We start from the raw sequence: 19659 nt of genomic DNA on the forward strand, positions 1-19659 counted from the left end.
ACTATAAACGTATTTTCTCTTCTTTATGATTTTCTTTTTTCTTATGACTTTCTTAATAATATTTTCTTTTCTTCTAGGTTCCTGTATTGTAAGAATACACTACATAGCACATACAACCTACAAAATATGTTTTAATCAACTGTTTATGTTATCAGTAAGGCTTCCAGTCAAACTGTAGGCTATTAGCAGTTAAGTTTTGGGGGAGTCAAAATTATACCGGAGGGTTCTGAATACATGCATAATTAAAATAATTGATCAATAAATACCTCTTCAACAACTGGTTATCACCATTTTAGGGTGAACAAAAGCTTGCTTTGGGCCCTCTCCAGCAAGACGCCAGCCATTTATGTCACTTCACTACCCTGTATTTCCATTTCTCAAGTGACATTTGCACCAAGAACTAAATTTCCATCTTGTATGAATGAAAACTGAGATGTGCTTCTTTAAGGCTTAAACAGTATTTTCTCCTAAACAAACCATACACCAGCCTGCCTAGGACAACAATCATTTCCCCAATTTTTAATAACTGCTATCTGTCTAGACATCAACTCATACTAAAGGGAGGGGGGAATCTGTCAGAGGGTAAAACAATCAACATCTGCAAAGATTTGGGCACAGCAAAGGTGGATAAAAAATAAACAAATTGTGCTTCAATATGATGATTAATGCACAAGAAAGATAAGCCCAGGCATGGGCCAATGCAGGCACTAGTAAATATCTTCTCTTAAAAATCTTGCCAGTAAATCATAATTACATACCAGGATCATAAAGTCTTTCTGAGGAGGTATCTTTCACTTGGCAAGTGGATAGGGCCTTAAAAATATAATAAAGCTACAGGAGAGACTGATGATTATCATAAGTGTACCCTTTAATTTCTTCTAGTTGCCAGTTGATAGGAAATGGTATGCAATTTTGTCTACTCTGTGATAGGGAAGGGAGGTGTCTGAAATAATGTAATTTTTTAAAGTTCTGTGGAACCTTGAGGACATGTCTGTTATTACGTGAGAGCTTGCCTACAACTTTGGGAGGTGCTCAGGGCAGATACTGTTATTGCCATTTTGCAAATGAAGCAACTCAAAGAGTTGAAGTGAATTGACTAAGGCCACCATGGTTGGGCCAGAAGTCCTTCAATTGGTACCCAATGAGTTTCTATTACCTCTGTTTCCTCAAAACAAAGGGTTAGATAATGGTACTAGGTCATTTTTTGTCATTTATGGATTTAATTTATCCAAGATAGTCTATTTTAACAGCAGAAAAAAGAGTGAGATGCACTTGAACAGCTTTCAAACTGTAAGTATTGGAGACCTGTATATCCAGGGCACTTGTGCATGCCAAAGCTGATGGCTTAGAGAATTTTTCCTTTTAAAAGCTGTAGGCATTTCAAGTGCATCTCCTTAATTTCATTTTTTCCCCTCCACTGCTTTTCAGAAGGCGGGGATGCTCAATGTTGACCATAGTGGTAGGAAGGGAGGGAAGGAAGAGAGAATCTGGAACCCATACAAAGGAGACAATAGGAGGGCCTGCTGTGCTGGGGGGAACTGCATTTCACATGCTAAAATAGGCATTTCGACAAAATCATACCTAGATCTTAATGAAGAGGAGCAAGAGATAAGCCTTATCAGGGAAAAAGAAAATACTCACAGGGATAACATTAGTGTTTGTTTTAATAGAAAAGCAGGAAATGTGTTTTGGGGCCCATCCAAAATGCTTGCCCAGGAAAAGGAGTGAGAGATGGTGTCAATAGATTTGTAGGCTTATCTAGCTGTCCCCAAACAACTATTGTATGTTAATACTGGTTTATTACTACTGACTCTAATTATATTAGTTAGAGGATCTGGAACAACACAGGACAAACAAATATTTACATTCTCTCAGAAATATCAGATGCAGTATTAACATACTGACCAGAGTTTCTCTGTCTCTCTCACTGGAAATCTGAAAGCAGAGTTTCTCACTGCTTAACATGTCTTAAGCCTATTACGTGAAGCAGCACTCTACCAAATCCAGGACTGCCATAAATTCAGAAGGAATGAGGAAGCACAGGTAAGAGGTCAGGGAGCATCATCATCATGATGTGCCATTTGAGGGGCCATTTTGGGTTTGTAGATTTGTGGGGATCACTCCACTCCACCCCTTCCCCCACTAATTTAACTTTGCCTTTCCTGTGACTTTCTGGCGCCCAACCACCTCAGAGACCAACTTCACTGAATGAAAAGGCAGCCCAGTTGACATAGAAAAGTTTCTGGGATTCTGAAAGCCAGGATATAATGATTCAAGTGGATACACACCTGTTAACCAAACAATCACACATAACAGAGGCAGTTCCCTGATATAGGAAAGAACGCAGTGGATTTCATGTTACAGCTGATTCAACAAAATTCTGGCACAACCAAAACATCAGCACAGCCTGGAGTCCTGTGAAATTGATTTGAGGTGTGCATGCCAAATAATCAAAGCTAAGAAAGTGACTTTTCTTTTGAAAGATCTTGTTAGTCACTGCTGGGCAGTCTATTATTTGACCCATTAGCTCTTATTTGGGGGGAAAGCTGAAGTTTGGTAATACCTTATTATGGAATTGGAAGAGTAGAATATATACTTGGAATATTTAGTAGCCTTAAAGGCACACAGGAGGATTACTACATCCATTAAGGTAACACAAGGTAAAAGGATTTATTTGGGGATTGTCATGTTAGAAAATCACCACAATCCCACACACAATTACTGTGTAAAAACGTGAATCTCCGAATGAAAGTATGAATGTTAAAATTCAGGTGTAAAAAGATGACAGATTTAATTTTTTAAAGATTTAATTATTTATTTGAGAGAGAGAGAGAGAGAGAGAGAGAGAGAGAGAGAGAAAGTAGGTGAAGCGGCAGGCACAGGGAAAGAGAGAAGCAGGCTCCCTGTTGAACACAGAGCCCAATTCAATGCAAGGCTTGAGTCTCCATCTCAGGACTACAGGATCAGACCTGAGCCAAAGGCAGACCCTTAACTAGCTGAGCCACCCAGGTGCCCCAGTAGATATAATTTTAACATATTTTTAAAGAAAGAAAATTATCTATTTGTGGGAAATGAGGATTGCCTGGCTTACAAAGTTAACCATAACACTGGGATCTAGGATCAATCCAGTCCATCTGAGCTGATTCAGCATGCTCTGCAGGATCCCAAAGTGAAGAAATAACCTGATCTGCCATGCTTCTAACAGCATTTAGGCAGTTTCCCCTGTTTTGCTAGCAATACGATGTACTGGCTTTGCCTGGTTCCTGTGTACTCAAGGCAGAACTGGATCCAGCCTAGGTCCATGGGCACTCTGGAGACTCACAAAGACTAAATCCAACGTAGGAGTTGAACATCTGTGACTACTGGTTTTCAGGAAGTGTGGATAGTATCTAGTGGGTCTCACCTATGCAAAGCTGTTCAGAGCCATCAGGTTCTCAAGAGACACTGATGAAAGGTTTCATTCTCTTCCCATCTCATTTGCTACAAAGTATATGGGTGGAGGGTTAAGTTTATGGCCACTGCACTGAGCAAAGGGAAATTCATAAAGACATGGAAAATGCAGTGTATGATGATTTTTAATAGAACTCTCTAATCAAACCTCTCAGAGTTATGCTCAGTAGTCAGTGACTAATAGGTTGAGGAGAAAAGATTATATTCAATCTGCCTGTTAACTACAAGACTTTAATCAATTTCAGTGGAAAATGCTCTGAGGCAGAAAGAAATAAATATAACAGGACAGTGATCTAATGTCTCAGAAAGCTTGATGCCATTTTCTGTTTTCTTTCCAATTGGGAAGACACTGATACTGAGACAATTCCCAAGGATATTCTACATGGATGCTGAGGAAGTAGAGGGTCATCTTGCTCAGCAAACCACTTGTGTCCTTAGCTACGAACTGCTGAAATCTGAATACCCTGGTAGAGTTGTGTTTCATCACACCAGAGCATTTGGAGGGCCTTGTGATCTCAAAGGTCTGCCCTCCTCTCCAAGAAAGCCAATAAAATCCTATGCTAGCACACATCACTGCCAGGGAAAACCAAACCTGTCTTTGAACCATGGGTCACTAGTTTGTAACCTCTAGTCTAGATTGCAGTTTTTAGAGAATTTCAGAGAAAAGAATGGTTATAGCATGCTTTGCCAAGGTAATGCAATTCAAATGGATATTGGCATCTGAGTAGGATTTCTCTTCTCCCCAACTACTTCATTTCATGTAAACCTACTTTTGAAAGATCTACAAACATTACCCCCACACACACACATACACACTCAACATTCCCTATCAGCACATACCTATAACCCATCAATTTAGAATCAGGAAAATGGATCCCTTTTCCACTTACAGGATTTATCAGAGAAAGATGGAACTTGATAAACCATCTCACAACTCAAATTTTATTTCCTCCAAGGAAACTTTCCTGATTAACTTCTTCCTAAATGAGCTCTTCCCTCCGTCACCCTAACTGACTACTCTAGGACTCAGCTGCCTGTACCATTTATTTGGTTCACAGAGAGGCTTGCAATAACATAGCAGATCTTTTTGTGCAAATGTGGGGTTGTTGGAAGACCACAGGATTCGGGCTACCTATCAGCCAGATGACCACTTAAAATCAATAAGCCTCAGTCCCTTCCATCTATAAAATGGGCATAATAATCCCTACCTATCTCATATAACTGGTGAGCAGCTCAAATCAGATAACATATGAAAGCTCTTAACATAAGTGTAAAGGTGATGCCATTATTATTATTATTATTATTAATCATTCCAGTGTGTAAGAATGAGTTGTTTAAAGTTCACTCTGAGAGAACAACCTTTCAATTTACTAGTTGCAAAAAGCAACTCTCATTATGTATTATTATTCAATGCTCCTGGTAACCTTGCATGAAAACTTGTAAGTAACACATTTTGAGCAGCACCTTGGAGATAAGACTTATACAAAGGAGATCTGACTATATTGTTCAGGCTCCACTTGAGAAGCAACAACAGTGAAGACCAAAGAGAGTAACCAAATAAGCACAAATAAAGGCAAAGTAGCCAGTAATGCTGGAAGAGAGGGAGGTGATTACCTACAGGTATTCAGGCCAAAATACCTGCCATAGGACTTAATAAGTTCACAGATTTGCAGTCTCCATTGTGACTTTAGTAAATGGCTATGGTATCTTCCTATCAACCACTTATGTATCTTTTCCATTCTTCTTCCTTGCCTCTCTTTACTCCCACTGATTAGGTAGTGCAGAGTAATGATTAAGAATGGCAGATTTGGGTTAGCCAGACCTAGGTTTAAATCTCAGTTCTGCTGCTTGCTAGCTTTATGACCCTCAGCAAATTGTACAACTTTTCTCAATCTCAGTATCTCATTTGTAAAATGGGGAAATAATAGTAAATAAGGCAGAATGTGGCACACATTTGTTCTTAACAAGTATTAGTTATTGTTATAGTAGATAATAAACAATCTCTTAATATACTTTTCACAACTCTGCCCAGTAGTGATCCATGCCCCCAAATGGTCCTTTACCTCTTTCCAAACTAGTCTGGCCAGATCCTCAGCAAAGATTTAAAAGCTATTTTGTACTAATGTGTAAATGACCTATACTTTCCATATATATATTAAGATAATGTTTAGGGGCACCAGTGGCAAAGGACTGAATTTATAATAGTCTAATTTTAGACAGAGTGTAATTAAATGGCAGGTAAAATATTTGGGACCTTTGTGTAGCAAGGAGTTCCTAGGAATATTTAAAGATTATTCAGCTTAATAAATAGCCACATGCTAACAGCACGCCTTACCTAAATTTTATTTTATTCTCCTAGCCCTTCCTCCATTTAAATATAAAATCTAACATGTCAAGTCAACAAGCATTTAGTACATGCCTGTTGTATGCCTGACATCATGCTGGCTGAAGGATATAGTAAATAAAGATTAGTTTCTTGAAGGATATAGTAAATAAAGATTAGTTTCTTTCTCCCTCTTAAGTGAAAGAAGAAAGAAAGAAACAAGAAAGAAACAAAGAAAGAAAGAAGAAGAAAGAAAATATACTTTCAACAGTTCAAAAGAACTCAAGGGTCAAGATTGAGTATAACAGTAGCAGAAGGTAATGTGACGAAGACTTATACCTTGAGCAAATATAAGGTACCAGAGCCTCTATTTTTCCTTCCGAAATGAGTGTAGCACTCCATAAAATTTTCCTTTCCTATTTCATAGTATTCTTGCCGGGATAAAATGAGATAGCACACATAGAGAAGATTTGGTTAACTGCATATGAATATTAGATGTTGACGAAATGCTCATACTGTGATATGGGAGTGAGTATTATGGAAGTAGCAAACCACACCGGAAGATGAGAAAGGAGAAACTGCCAGAATGAAATGCAAACAGATGAGCTCTAGGAGCTTCCACTAATGTACATTATCTGATATCAATAGCACCTCAAGCAAACAAAGAAGGAAAATCCTACCACCCTACTGCCCTTGGGTTGTTGTAAGGATGCAATAAAATTGTAAATAAGGTTCTTAGTACAATGACTGGCAGATGCATCATCTTTGTTTTGCTATTGTTATCATATTGGTAGTAGTAGCAGGCATTCCCATACAATAGTTTAAGCTATGGTCTTGTTTTTAAGAGCTCTGTACTCAGAAATGAAAGCACTAGTAAGTTTCCATTCCAAAGCCTGCTTGGAATCCTCTGACTGCCACTAAGTAACCTGTGTGTCTGCAGAGGGGAGTCCTCCCCTTAGCTGATTATTGTTCCCTGTAACATAGGTATAAAATTAAGATAATGTTCAGTTCTGGATGACTAAAAGGGACTGAAGCCTTCACTGTTGTCAATTTCAATGCTTTGTTAATGGAAACAAAAATAAAGTGAATGTTATTTTACTTATACATTATTAAAACCTGGTACAGAATCCTACCTATATTTTTGAATCAGGCCTCTACACTGTACATGCAGAGCAGCAAATGACTTCCAAAATATTCTCCTACCAAACCTACCAAGTTTATAGAACCCACATTTACAATATCCCTTATTCATCTCATATAAAACAATATCTCACTGATAGAAAATACAAAAGTACAGTAATCTTACAGTAAAATGTCATGTTTTGATTTAAATAATACAGTCCCAATATACCTTTCTAATCTTTTTTTTTTAAAGATTTATTTATTTATTCATTCAGAGAGAGCGAGAGAGAGGCAGAGACACAGGCAGAGGGAGAAGCAGGCTCCATGCAGGAAGCCTGATGTGGGACTCGATCCCGGGTCTCCAGGATCACACCCCGGGCTGCAGGCGGCACTAAACCGCTGCGCCACCAGGGCTACCCTCTAATCTTATTTTCCACCTCTTTCAACCTCATATTCTTCAGAAAGCTTTTTGCTTCACCAGAATGTCCACATTCTGTTTACTGAGGACGCACTAGTATAAACTTCGGGGCCTATGTATTTGTTTCCATAGCAACGTGTTTGATAAAACTCTATGTTCTTCCCTTAGAGTGGTATTTCTCATCCTTCAGAATGCCAAGGAACTCCAGAATGGATTCATGGATCTATCTGAGAAACAATGGCATAAGAAAGTCAAATTTTATTAAAAAAAAAAGCCTTCTGATTATGTATTGACATTTTAAAAGACAAGTACTGGTGGGGCACCTGGGTGGCTCAGCCAGTTAAGCATACAGCTCTTATTTCTGCTCAAGTCATGATCTCAGGGTTGTGAGATTGAGCCCCTCATTGGTGGGGAGTCTGCTTGAGATTCTTTCCCTCTGCCCCTCCCCCTGCTCATGCTTGCTCTCTCCCTCTCTCTCAAATAAATAAATCTGTAAAAAAATATAAAAAAAGACAAGTACTGGTAAAATGAATCCAACATGAGTGCAAAAGCAAACACTCAGAAGGATTATTACCATTTTGACATTAGAAGAATGTTTCTTAAACTTAAGAACTTGTAGATCCCCAAGAATACATTTGCTGACACCCAAAGGTTGACAGACCACAATATGAGAAGCAACAGTACTTTTCCAGCTTTCAAGCAATTTGATATAATGGATAGACCCTAACAGAAAGATGTTGGGTCTAAGTATTTCTTTCTTTTCTTTAATTCAAGTGTAATTAACATAGAGTTTTATATTAGTTTCAGGTGTACAATATAATGATTCAACAATCCTATACATTTCTCAGTGCTCATCAAGATAAGTGTACTCTTGGGATGCCTGGGTGGCTCAGTGGTTGAGTATCTGCCTTTGGCTCAGAGCATGATCTCTGGGTCTTGGGATCAAGTCTTCTATCACGCTCCCTGCAGGGAGCCTGCTTCTTCCTCTGCCTATGTCACTGCCTCTCTGTGTGTGTCTCTCATGAATAAATAAAATATTTATTAAAAATATAAGTATACTCTTAATCCCTTTTCTATATTTCACCCATCCTCCAATTCACCCTCTGGCCACATGAGCCTGTTCTCTGTATTTGATTGTTTTTTTTTGTGTGTGTGTGTGTGTGTGTATTTTTAAATCTGTGTGTTTTTATTATTTCTTTAATTCCATATATGAGTGAAATCATATGGTATTTGTCTTCCTCTGACTGACTTATTTCATTCAGCATTATATCCTGTAGATCCATCCATGTTGTTGCAAAAGGCAAGATTTCATTCTTTTTTGTGGCTAAGTGATATTCCATAGTGTGTGTGTGTGTGTGTATAGACATATGTATATATGCATATACATATATATCACATCATATGTGTGTGTATATATATATCACATCTTCTTTATCCATTTACTCACTTTTTGACTTTTTTTAAAGATTTTATTTATTTATTCATGAGAGAGAGAGAGAGAGAGGCAGAGACAGAGGCAGAGGGTGAACCAGGCTCCATGCAAGGAGCCGGACGTGGGACTCGATCCCGGGACTCCAGGATCATGCCCTGAGCCGAAGACAGGCGCTAAACTGCTGAGCCACCCAGGGATCTCCCATTTACTCACTTTTTAAAAAGATTTTATTTATTTATTTATTTATTTATTTATTTATTTATTTATTTATGAGAGACACATAGAGAGAGGCAGAGACATAGGCAGAGGGAGAAGCGGGCTCCCCGCAGAGAGTCCCATGTGGGACTCGATCCCGGGACCCCAGGATCACGCTCTGAGCTAAAGGCAGATGCTCAACCACTGAGCCACCCAGGCAGCCCTATCCATTTATTCAACATAGTACTGGAAGTCTTAGCCACAGCAATCAGATAGGAAAAAGAAATAGAAAAAAAACTTTCACTACTTGCAGATGACATGATACTATATAGAGAAAATGCTAAAGACTCCAAAAAACTACTAGAACTGATAAATGAATTCAGTAAAGTTGCAGGACATAAAATTAACACAAAAGAATCTGTTGTATTTCTATACACTTAATGATGTTGCAGAAAAAGAAATCTAAAATTTACTTAGGAAATTGGTTGATAATATCTGTGGTTGGGGTATTCTAGTGACATAAATATTTTGAATATTATTTTCTAGTGGTGTGAATAAATCTTTCTTTATGTAGAAACCTAAAATTTATACATAGAGTTGTTATATAAAGTGAAAAGGCATTAAGATACAATTCACAGCCATGAAATGCAAATGGTTATAATCCTCCTAACAGTCTCATAGTAGATTGGCCATGAGTTGGTAACTGTTGAAGTTGGGTGATAGGAACACAGAGTCATAGTATACTGTTCTCTCTGCTTTGTGTATGAAATTTTCCATAAGGAAAAAAATGGACTTGTTAGTTAAATGACTATAGCAAAAGACTGAAGAAATATTATGGAAGATATTCTATCATCATAGATATACAATGAATGAAATTGACTTTGACTTTTCACTACTGGCTACTGTCCTCAGATATCTAGTCTTGTGCTTCTATATGTGACTATAATCTCAGGTTTTACTGTCAGAAGAGTAATCAAGATCACCTGATGCCAGAAAACAAAGTATTAGAACAATTCAGAACATCATTCTAATGGGTTCTGTGTGGCATTCTTTACATAGGTTCTTTCTTCCTATGTACAATTTATATTATTGCATGTAAGAACTCAATGGTCTATTTCTCTACTAAGCCCAGGCAGACGTTTGTGGCACCTTCAGATACTCCAGACCACTCGTATGTTATTTGGTTGATATCTTAACAAGAGCTCTTTGCATGTGTGTTAAGATTTGCTTTTATATTAGAGATGTTTCCTTTATCATCATGATTTTTTTTTTATTTATTTATTTATGATAGTCACAGAGATAGAGAGGCAGAGACACAGGCAGAGGGAGAAACAGGCTCCATGCACCGGGAGCCCGATGTGGGATTCGATCCAGGGTCTCCAGGATCGCGCCCCGGGCCAAAGGCAGGCGCCAAACCGCTGCGCCACCCAGGGATCCCTATCATCATGATTTTTAGTGACAGTCTCATTGGCTAGGGCTTTTTCTTAAGTCATTCGCAACAGTAAATTTGGTTAAGACAAGAAGCATCAGGGATTCCTGGGTGGCTCAGTGGTTGAGCATCTGCCTTTGGTTCAGGTTGTGATCCTTGGGTCCTGGGATGGAGTGTCATATCAGGCTCCCTGCAGGGAGCCTGCTTCTCTCTCTGCCTATGTTTCTGCCTCTCTCTGTGTCTCTCATGAATAAATAAATAAAATTTTAAAAAAGACAAGAAGTATCATTGTAGAGCTTTATGGCAAACTATACATGAGAAAAGTCCACAGCAGTTCACACAAAAAGGACCTCCAAATTGAGGCGGGCTGACACAGCATACACACTAGTGCTGTCACTACATTTTTTATTAAAGGTTTTATTTATTTATTCATGAGAGACACACACACACACAGAGAGAGAGAGAGTCAGGGACACAGGTAGAGAGAGAAGTAGGCTCCATGCAGGGAGCCCAATGTGGGACTCAATCCCGGGACTCCAGGATGACGCCCTGGGTGGAAGGTAAGCCCTCAACCGCTGAGCCATCCAGGAGCCCCTGTCACTATGGTTTTGATGCTATTTGTAGTTTTTAATTTTTGCACATTGTCTCACATCCTAAACACTAGTAAGAAACAAACCTGCAATAACACAATGTATGCAATGCCTTATTTTAGATTGAAATGCAGCAGGGGTGGTGAAATTCCTGATTTTTTTGAGTTTCACAGATAGTCAGGATCATGTCATTGATTCATTTACGGCTAGTTGTTTGTTTGCTTCAAGAAAGAATACAAATGTACTGGCAGAGGAATCTGATTTTATGACATAGAATTCATCAAAATATTCAAAAGGAGACAGTTAAGTGGAAAATTCCTTCTGTTCAAGATTAAAGACCAAATTCTGTTGTTACTAGTCATCTCTGGGAGTAAATTACAGAGCCATCAGTTTTACAGCTTTCTTTATAATAGGAGTAATAGCTGTAATAAAAAGAAAACAGACTCTGAGTCAGAAAACCTGAGTTCTAGTTCAGGCTCCTCTAATACCAACTACCTACCTACCCTTGGGCAAGTCATTTAACCCTATCCTTATGGTCAGAAATCACAGACTTATAGCTATTCTGTTATTCTAACAGTAAACAGCAGGAGGTGAGGAAGAGTCCAAAAGAGAGCATTTCATTGAAACAAAACTATTCTAGATTAACACCTGTGTATACCACTGCAACACACAGCTACAGGGACACCAAAGAGGCAGAAGGGATTCAAATCAAGGGTGGGGGCATTAAAACACCTTGCATTAAACAACACTGCCTACACTTAGGATAGTAATTATCCAACTCATAATAAGTAGCTTGATTTCTGCAAAAGCGAGAAAACAGGAATGAGTGCAATAGAAAGGAAGCGATTGAGCAACATGATCCCAGGAAAAGGGATAGGGCCACAGGGCACATTCTGATCTGAATATTTCCAGTTCTCCACCTTCAGGGGATGTGGTAGGATTGTACTTTCTGGCCTTCAACTGATCTCTGATCAAAGCTGACCAATGATAAATGAAAAAAGTGACATGTGTCAGCTGCAGAAATAAGATTTAATCGGTGGTGCATGATGAGACCCTCAGAGCTCTCTTTCCCTCTGCCACAACAATCAGCAGTGTTACAGATGGTGGCTGCTTCATCTGGGTCTGAGGTTGAGGGCTACATAATATCCCCTATGTGACCCATCATGGACACGCAGCGTAAACAAAAAAATAAACCTTTGTTATTTTAAGCCACTGTGATGTTGGGAGTCGTTTGCTATAGCAACATAACCCATCCTATCCTGACTGAATGGATGGCAGTTATGAGGTCAAACACTCTACCCAACAGAGGGGAAAAATAGCTTCACGGCTTTTTGCTTGGCAGATGAACCTCAGTTAAGGGCCTTGGTGCTTCTGAGAGACTTGCATCCTGAAATATTGGAAGGTTCTATTATGGATCTAAACAGAAGTATGTCACTGTTACTGGCAGCTAATAGTACGTGAAAAATAAAGAGGACAACTCAGGACAGGGCAGGTTCAAGGGACTGGTAACTGGATATAAATCCTTCCTCTCATTCTGTTCCAAGTAAATAGTGACTAAAAATCATACGGCTCTTCAATGGCCTGTTCAGAATAACAGGCTCTAGGCCAGTTTGAAGCCAGCAGGTGTCCTCCATAATAGAGTTGGCACCTTCACTAGTCCATCAATTTAGTAGCAGAGTAGGCAAAAAGCTGAATGAACAAGGAAGGAAAAACTACCTTTTCACCATTTGAGGCCCTCAAAGGTGACCAGGCTGAGAGGAATATTACAAAAATTGGGGGATGAAATTAAAAGTGTGTCCCTATATTAATGTAAGGCTAACTTATCTCCATCTAAATTATTTTATCCTTGAGTGAAAATATCAGTGAGGGGGACAAAACATGAGAGACACCTAACTCTGGGAAATGAACAAGGGGTAGGGGAGGTGGGTGGGGGGTTGGGGTGACTGGGTGATGGGCACTGATGGGGGCACTTGGCAGGATGAGCACTGGGTGTTATGCTATATGTTAGCAAATTGAATTCCAAAATAATAATAATAATAATAAAAAATCTAAAAAAGGATAAAAAAATAAATTATTTTCTCCTGAAGATTCTAAGGATCACTGATCCTACCCTACCCAGAACTATTAATAATAGGTATAGGGCTACGAGGAGGCTAGTAAACAGCACTGCAGAAACTGGGGGTAATTAGAAGCTGTCTTCTTGGCATGACCTCTGTCCATTAGCAACATTTTAAATGGGGGACTGAGATGATGAGCTGCACCACAGCACTATGAGAATGAACTTCCAGTAATAGCTACAATCCACTGAAGCCCGTACAACCAGGTGCTTTATGACCATTATAGCAAATCCTCACAACCAAATGAGGTAGGCATGATATTTTTCAAATGAGGAGACAGAAGAATGTTAAGAAAGTGCAGGAGGGCAGCCCTGGTGGCGCAGTGGTTTAGCGCCGCCTGCAGCCCGGGGTGTGATCCTGGAGACCTGGGATCTAGTCCCACGTTGGGCTCCCTGCATGGAGCCTGCTTCTCCCTCTGCCTGTGTCTCTGCCTCTCTCTCTGTGTCTCTATGAATGGATAAATAAAATCTTTAAAAAAAACTTAAAAAAAAGAGAAAGTGCAGAAGGAGAGAGTCTAGAAGGACAAATGGGTCAAGAGTTAAGAGGCTACTGGTAGTTACATAGAGGATTCAAGAGTAGCAGTTTAATTTTGGTGATTAAGAAGTGACTTTAAATAAATTCATTTCAGTGAGTTGGTTGGGAAGAAAGCCACAATACAGAGAGTGAAATAATAAATGAGTGGTGGAAAAAGATGTGCACTAACTGTAAACTATTTTTTCATGAAATTTGGTACTTTGCACACACTTTACTTATATCCATGTAAATCTCATCAAAGCTATGGATCTTTCCACCAGAAAAATGCACATATATATACTTAATTTTACATACAGTTTTAGGGCACTCATACATCCGACTGAAACCCACACAGAAACTCCAAGTTAAGAATGAATGATATATATTAAAATTTAAGATGGTGGAGGTGAACCTATGGGAGTGATTCACAGGTGGTTTCAACTGCATTGGTAATGTTATTTCTTTTTTCTTTTAAGATTTTATTTTTAAGTAATCTCCACACCCAACGTGGGTCCTGAACTCACAACTCCAAGATCAAGTGTTGCATGCTCCACTAACTGAGCCAACCAGGTGCCCCAGTAATATATTATTTCTTAAGCTTGGAGATGCTCACTTAATTTATTATGTTATGTCCATTACATTATTTTTAAAAATATTTCATGTATTTACTTGAGAGGGAAAGCATGAACAGGGAGGCAGCAGAAGGAGAGGGAGAAGCAGACTCCCTGCTGAGCAGGGACACCCCCCCCCACCCCAGATGGGGCTCGATTCCAGAACCCTGAGATTATGACCTGAACCTAAAGCAGACGCTTAACCAACAGAGCCAGCCAGTTGCCCCATCCATTACATTATTATGCATGTTCATTTTATCATTTTATGTAATATTTTACATAAAACATTTTCTCTTGTTATTCACTTTTTATTTTTTTAAAAGATTTTATTTATTTATTCATGAGAGACACACAGAGAGAGGCAGAGACATAGGCAGAGGGAGAATCAGGCTTCTCTGTGGGGAGCCTAATGTGGGACTTTATCCCAGGTATCCGGCATCACAACCTGAGCCAAAGGCAGAGGCACAACCACTGAGCCACCCAGGTGCCTCATTTTTTGAAATGGAAAAAATGATTATATAGAAGAATATCTTTGTAGGAAATGTACACTGAAGTATTAGGGAGTGATGTGGCATTGCATTGACAAATTACTTTCAAAATGTTAAAAAAATTTTTTTTCTTGCACCATACTTGAAACTTTTCTGTAATACTGAGATTGTTTCAAAATTTAAAAAAAAAAAAACAGTAAATGATGCTTAACCCTAAAAAGAAAAACAAAAAAAACTTTCAAATAAAGACATATTCTCACAGGTATACAGGAGGGCATAACCAAACTTACAGAGAAGTGTCCACATAAAAATGCATGGAGTGATCCTTCAAAACAGAGAAAGGAACTGTTTTCAGTTTGGCTCTACAGAATAATGCTTTATGTCAAAACTTTCTTTCCCCACTGACTTAAACTCTGACTTGGAGAGTATAAATGGAGTCAGTGGTCAAAGAAGCAGCAATCTCTCTCAGCCTCAAGCATCTCTCATGGCTTCAAGACTGGAGAGCTCAAGCTGAAGGCTTCCAAAAAGATGCTGGGCATCAAACCAGAAAAAGCTATGGATTTTTTCCAACTTGACCACGTGCCTTCAATTCTGGTAGTCCAGTAGGGAGAAATTAGCCTGGGGGGAGAAGGGGGAGAAGCAGAGTTTTTTAATTGAGTAGGCATCTAGGTAATGTTACAACTTTTTAAGCAAAGGAAGGTTAAAAGTGGTGATTTAGGAGCACAGTATAGAGAGGAAGAAAACTAAAGACAAAAAACAAAACAAAACAAAAAAACAAAACAAAACCCAACCACCATTTAGAGCTAGTATTTGTCTTTATAATAAACAATGTAAATAAAGGAGATTCTTATTATGTATGTTTATGTTTGATGCATAGGACATAGGGAATTATATGTACAGGCAAATTGTCTGACATAAGAACAAGCAAAAGATCCACTGATTATAGCATTCAGAACAGTACTTTGTAGCCAGGCAGCTCTTCTCACTGTCCCCCACTTAAACATATTCATTCCTGCTAGGGCCACAGTGTATGATTGCTCATAGGGTCCACTGCAAAAGGAAGCTTGATTGAGGGCACAAGTGGGAATTGGAATCTAGACTGCTCACCACTCAGCAAGCAGTGAGAGATGGCAGGGAGCTGTGACCGCTTAACAAAAGGGCCTTTTCCTAATTGCCTGAAAGATGCTGCACCCTGTTACCGCCTCTGTCTTCTTGCTCATGCTCTGATCAGCTTGTCTACCTGATGATTCAACAAGGCTACCTTTTTAAATCAAAGATGAATCATTTTTTCCGACAAACATATTTATAAAGACTTAGAGAAGAAAATTCGCAATCAGGGATGTCCTGGAACATGGAGAACAAACAGTATCCACCCTTAACACTCATTTTCTGGCAGTCCCTTAAGGCCTGGCACAAATCCTACTTCTGTGAAGCCTTCCCCAACTACAACCTGTATGGACCTCTTTCATCTTTCACCTCATTCTGTCCTATGAATTTTAATGCCCAATTATTATGTAATTTGGTGTTTTTAAATCATGAAGGTGAGGCGCTTGGGTGGCTCAGCTGGCTAAGCGTCTGCCTTCGGCTTGGGTCATGATCTTGGGGTCCTGGGTCTACGGCCATACCACCCTGAACGCGCCCGATCTCGTCTGATCTCGGAAGCTAAGCAGGGTCGGGCCTGGTTAGTACTTGGATGGGAGACTTGCTGGAAAAACAGCTATTTTGGTTAGGATTTTATATTGGGAGTCAAATGAATTTTTGTTTGGGGAGAAAAGGGTCAACTGCTGTAAATCTTGAAAAATGCTCTAGTTATTATTTTTCTTCATCATTATCAACATCAACATGAACATTATTATATATGAGCATGCTCTGGATATCTACTTGCATGCTAGATGCTGGTACGTATTTATGCAACTTAATCTTTTCTCCAAGGCAGGGTCACATAAATCTTATAAGTCTAAAGTTAATTCTCATCTTTAAGGGATCTGCTACATTCACAAACAGAATTTAGAGATTCTAGGCATTTTAGATTTTTCTCTGCCAACCCTCTTCTCTCTGGGTCAGGAAAAGTAGTCACTCAAAGCTTTAGAGAGCAAGAGAAATACTACTTAACTTTCATTCCCTCCTCAACAGAAAATTTGTCTCCCAAAGGACCATTTCAGCTTCTTGGCCAGCAGTCCCAGACATTTCTGGGAAAGCCTGATCTCATAGAGCTTTATGGCCAGGGAAATTTCCATTGATGAGCACCAACTCCCCCTCAGTACGAGTGAATCAGGTTGAAAGATACTGGCCTACTGTTGCTAGACAAAGGGGAACTGGGACTTCAAGGATGCCTAGGTAGCTCCCTTCAGACATAATCTTCAGTTGAGACCCTGTTCTCCACAGAGGGTCACAAAGGTAGGGCAGCAGAGGTAGAGGTAGCTTTAAGGAAAATGGCACAAGTATAACAATTCTAACTCTTCTCCCCTAGGAAGCTTGAAAAACAAATTCAACAAATAATTAAGCAATGTGCTCTCAGATGTCCCCCAAATGGGCTCACCATTCATTTTTCGTACACAGGCAGTCACAGTGAGTGATTAGAGAAGAATAACAATAGTAATAATTTTACAGCTAATAATATATTTAGTGATTTGTCCTAAGGCCATAGTTGGTGTTGTAGTCTACATTTGAACCTAGAAACATTTGGCTCCAGGTTTAGAGGTTTTAAAAAAATTTTTAAAGACTTTATTTATTTATTCATAAAAGACACAGAGAGAGGCAGAGAGACATAGGCAGAGGGAAAAGCAGACTCCCCATAGGGAGCCTGATGTGGGACTCGATCCCTGGACCCCAGGATCATGCCCTGAGCCAAAGGCAGACACTCAACCGCTGAGCTACACAGGTGTCCCTTTTTAAAAATTTTTTAACTGCACTATAATCCGTAAAGGAAAAAAATCAGGAAATAGACCTCCAGACGTAAACATGGAACCCAAAAAGAGCTTGAGAAAAGACACATACCTTGTGGCCTTCCTAAATATTATGAACCTGGAATGAGCAGATGTGTGCCACAGAAGTGAGCCCTCCATGCATAAAAAGTTTGCCAGTGCTGGATACCGAGTAGGTGGCAGCAATAACTATAATGCCTATCATCCCCCATTTAGAGAAATATACCTTACCATAGGCATTAGGTAAATGCTCTGGGGAGTCAGGGAGTGAATCAGAGTACAGGGTAAGTCTAGCTCTTTCCTATTCCTCCAGTGTCATCTGACACCATGCTCTGCCAGCCTCCCTCTACTTCCCCTTCCCCATATTCCACCCACACTGGTTTAGTACATGCCATGGTTCTTCAAACAACAGGGATGACCACAGTGTTTGGCACCTAGTAGGCACTGAAGATTTTTCTGAAGGAAGGAGTAAAGGAAAAACAGAGGGAGAGACAGAAGAATAGAAAGGAGACACTTCAGAAAAATATTCCCTAAAGTGGGCCTTAAGGAAATAATAATATGTCCATCTGCAAAGACAGGAGGAAAACAAGATGAGAAAATAAGGGTGTTTCAAACAGAAGGAAAAGCAGGAAGAGTGACTATGCATGGCATGTTGAGCCAACACCAAAAGCATAACTGTAATCTAAACATCAGTACGAGAACAGTAACAGCAGATGGAGTGGGATGGGTGAGCAGGGCCAGATGATGATGGGTACAGGGAGTTTTCACAAACGGTGTAGTGGCACTATCATATTTGTTTTTTAGAATAGGTCCCTTGCTTGCAGAGAGGATGGCTATCAGGAACGAAAGATAAGAAGCAGTGGAAGACTGAAACAAGAAGAACAATCAGGTCTGTTGTAGGAGTCCAGATAAGTGATGATAAAATGCCTGAATTTGAGAGACAGCACACTATAGTGGATTTTAACCTCAATTCTGCCATTGACTGGATTTGTGATCTTGGATAAATCAGTTTGCCTCTCTAGGCTGAGAATATTTGCCCTATGTATTTTGCAGGGTCGCTTTGAGCAGCTAATAATATAATTGAGAAAATACTTTGGAAACTTAAAGCACTAGAAATCATATGTCATTACTAAAGAGGTGGAAGAGAGAAAAAGAGATGAAGAGGACAACTGAGAAACAGCGATCTTCCCAGACGTACATTCTATGGATGAGAGAGTCTTCTTTGACATCTCCCTTTTTCTCATTTTGTCATATATCAGTTGACAAAATTGGGAAATTTTTTTTAAATTTTCCCTCAGCAATAAAAGAAATAAAGAATACCTGTAGGGGTGACAGAGTAGGAATTTCACACCTATGTTGTGAATGGTAATCTCACATATGCTATTTCTTCTAATTGCACAATACTCTCCAGAGGAAGGTATTATTATCCTATTTTTACTGATGAGAAAACAGTCTCCAAAAGGTAAAATGAACCCTAAAAACTACAGAACACTTTTGAAAGAAATTGAGGAAGACACAAAGAAATGGAAAAATATTCCATGCTCATGGATTGGAAGAATTAATATTGTGAAAATGTCAATGTTACCCAGGGCAATTTACACATTTAATACAATCCCTATCAAAATACCATAGACTTTCTTCAGAGAGTTGGAACAAATCATCTTAAGATTAGTGTGGAATTGGAAAAGACCCCGAATAGCCAGGGGAATATTGAGAAAGAAAACCATAGCTGGGGGCATCACAATGCCGGATTTCAGGTTGTACTACAAAGCTGTGGTCATCAAGACAGTGTGGTACTGGCACAAAAACAGACACGTAGATCAATGGAACAGAATAGAGAACCCAGAAGTGGACCCTCAACTTTATGGTCAACTAATATTTGACAAAGGAGGAGAGACTATCCACTGGAAAAAGGACAGCCTCTTCAATAAATGGTGCTGGGAAAATTGGACAGCCATATGCAGAAGAATGAAACTAGACCATTCTCTTACACCATACACAGAGATAAACTCAAAATGGATGAAAGATCTAAATGTGAGACAAGATT

At 39.3% G+C, this 19659-nt stretch overlaps 1 protein-coding gene and 1 pseudogene across 1 annotated transcript in view; one reads left to right on the top strand and one right to left on the bottom strand.

Moving 5' to 3' along the window:
• The window catches only part of COL4A6 (collagen type IV alpha 6 chain), a 282056-nt gene that overhangs the window by 250012 nt on the left and 12385 nt on the right, over nt 1-19659 (bottom strand).
• On the top strand, nt 16300-16417 carry LOC129518904 (5S ribosomal RNA; annotated as a pseudogene).

Source organism: Nyctereutes procyonoides, unplaced genomic scaffold (genome assembly GCF_905146905.1).
Source record: "Nyctereutes procyonoides isolate TBG_1078 unplaced genomic scaffold, NYPRO_anot_genome, whole genome shotgun sequence".
NCBI classification, from domain to species: Eukaryota; Metazoa; Chordata; class Mammalia; order Carnivora; family Canidae; genus Nyctereutes; species Nyctereutes procyonoides.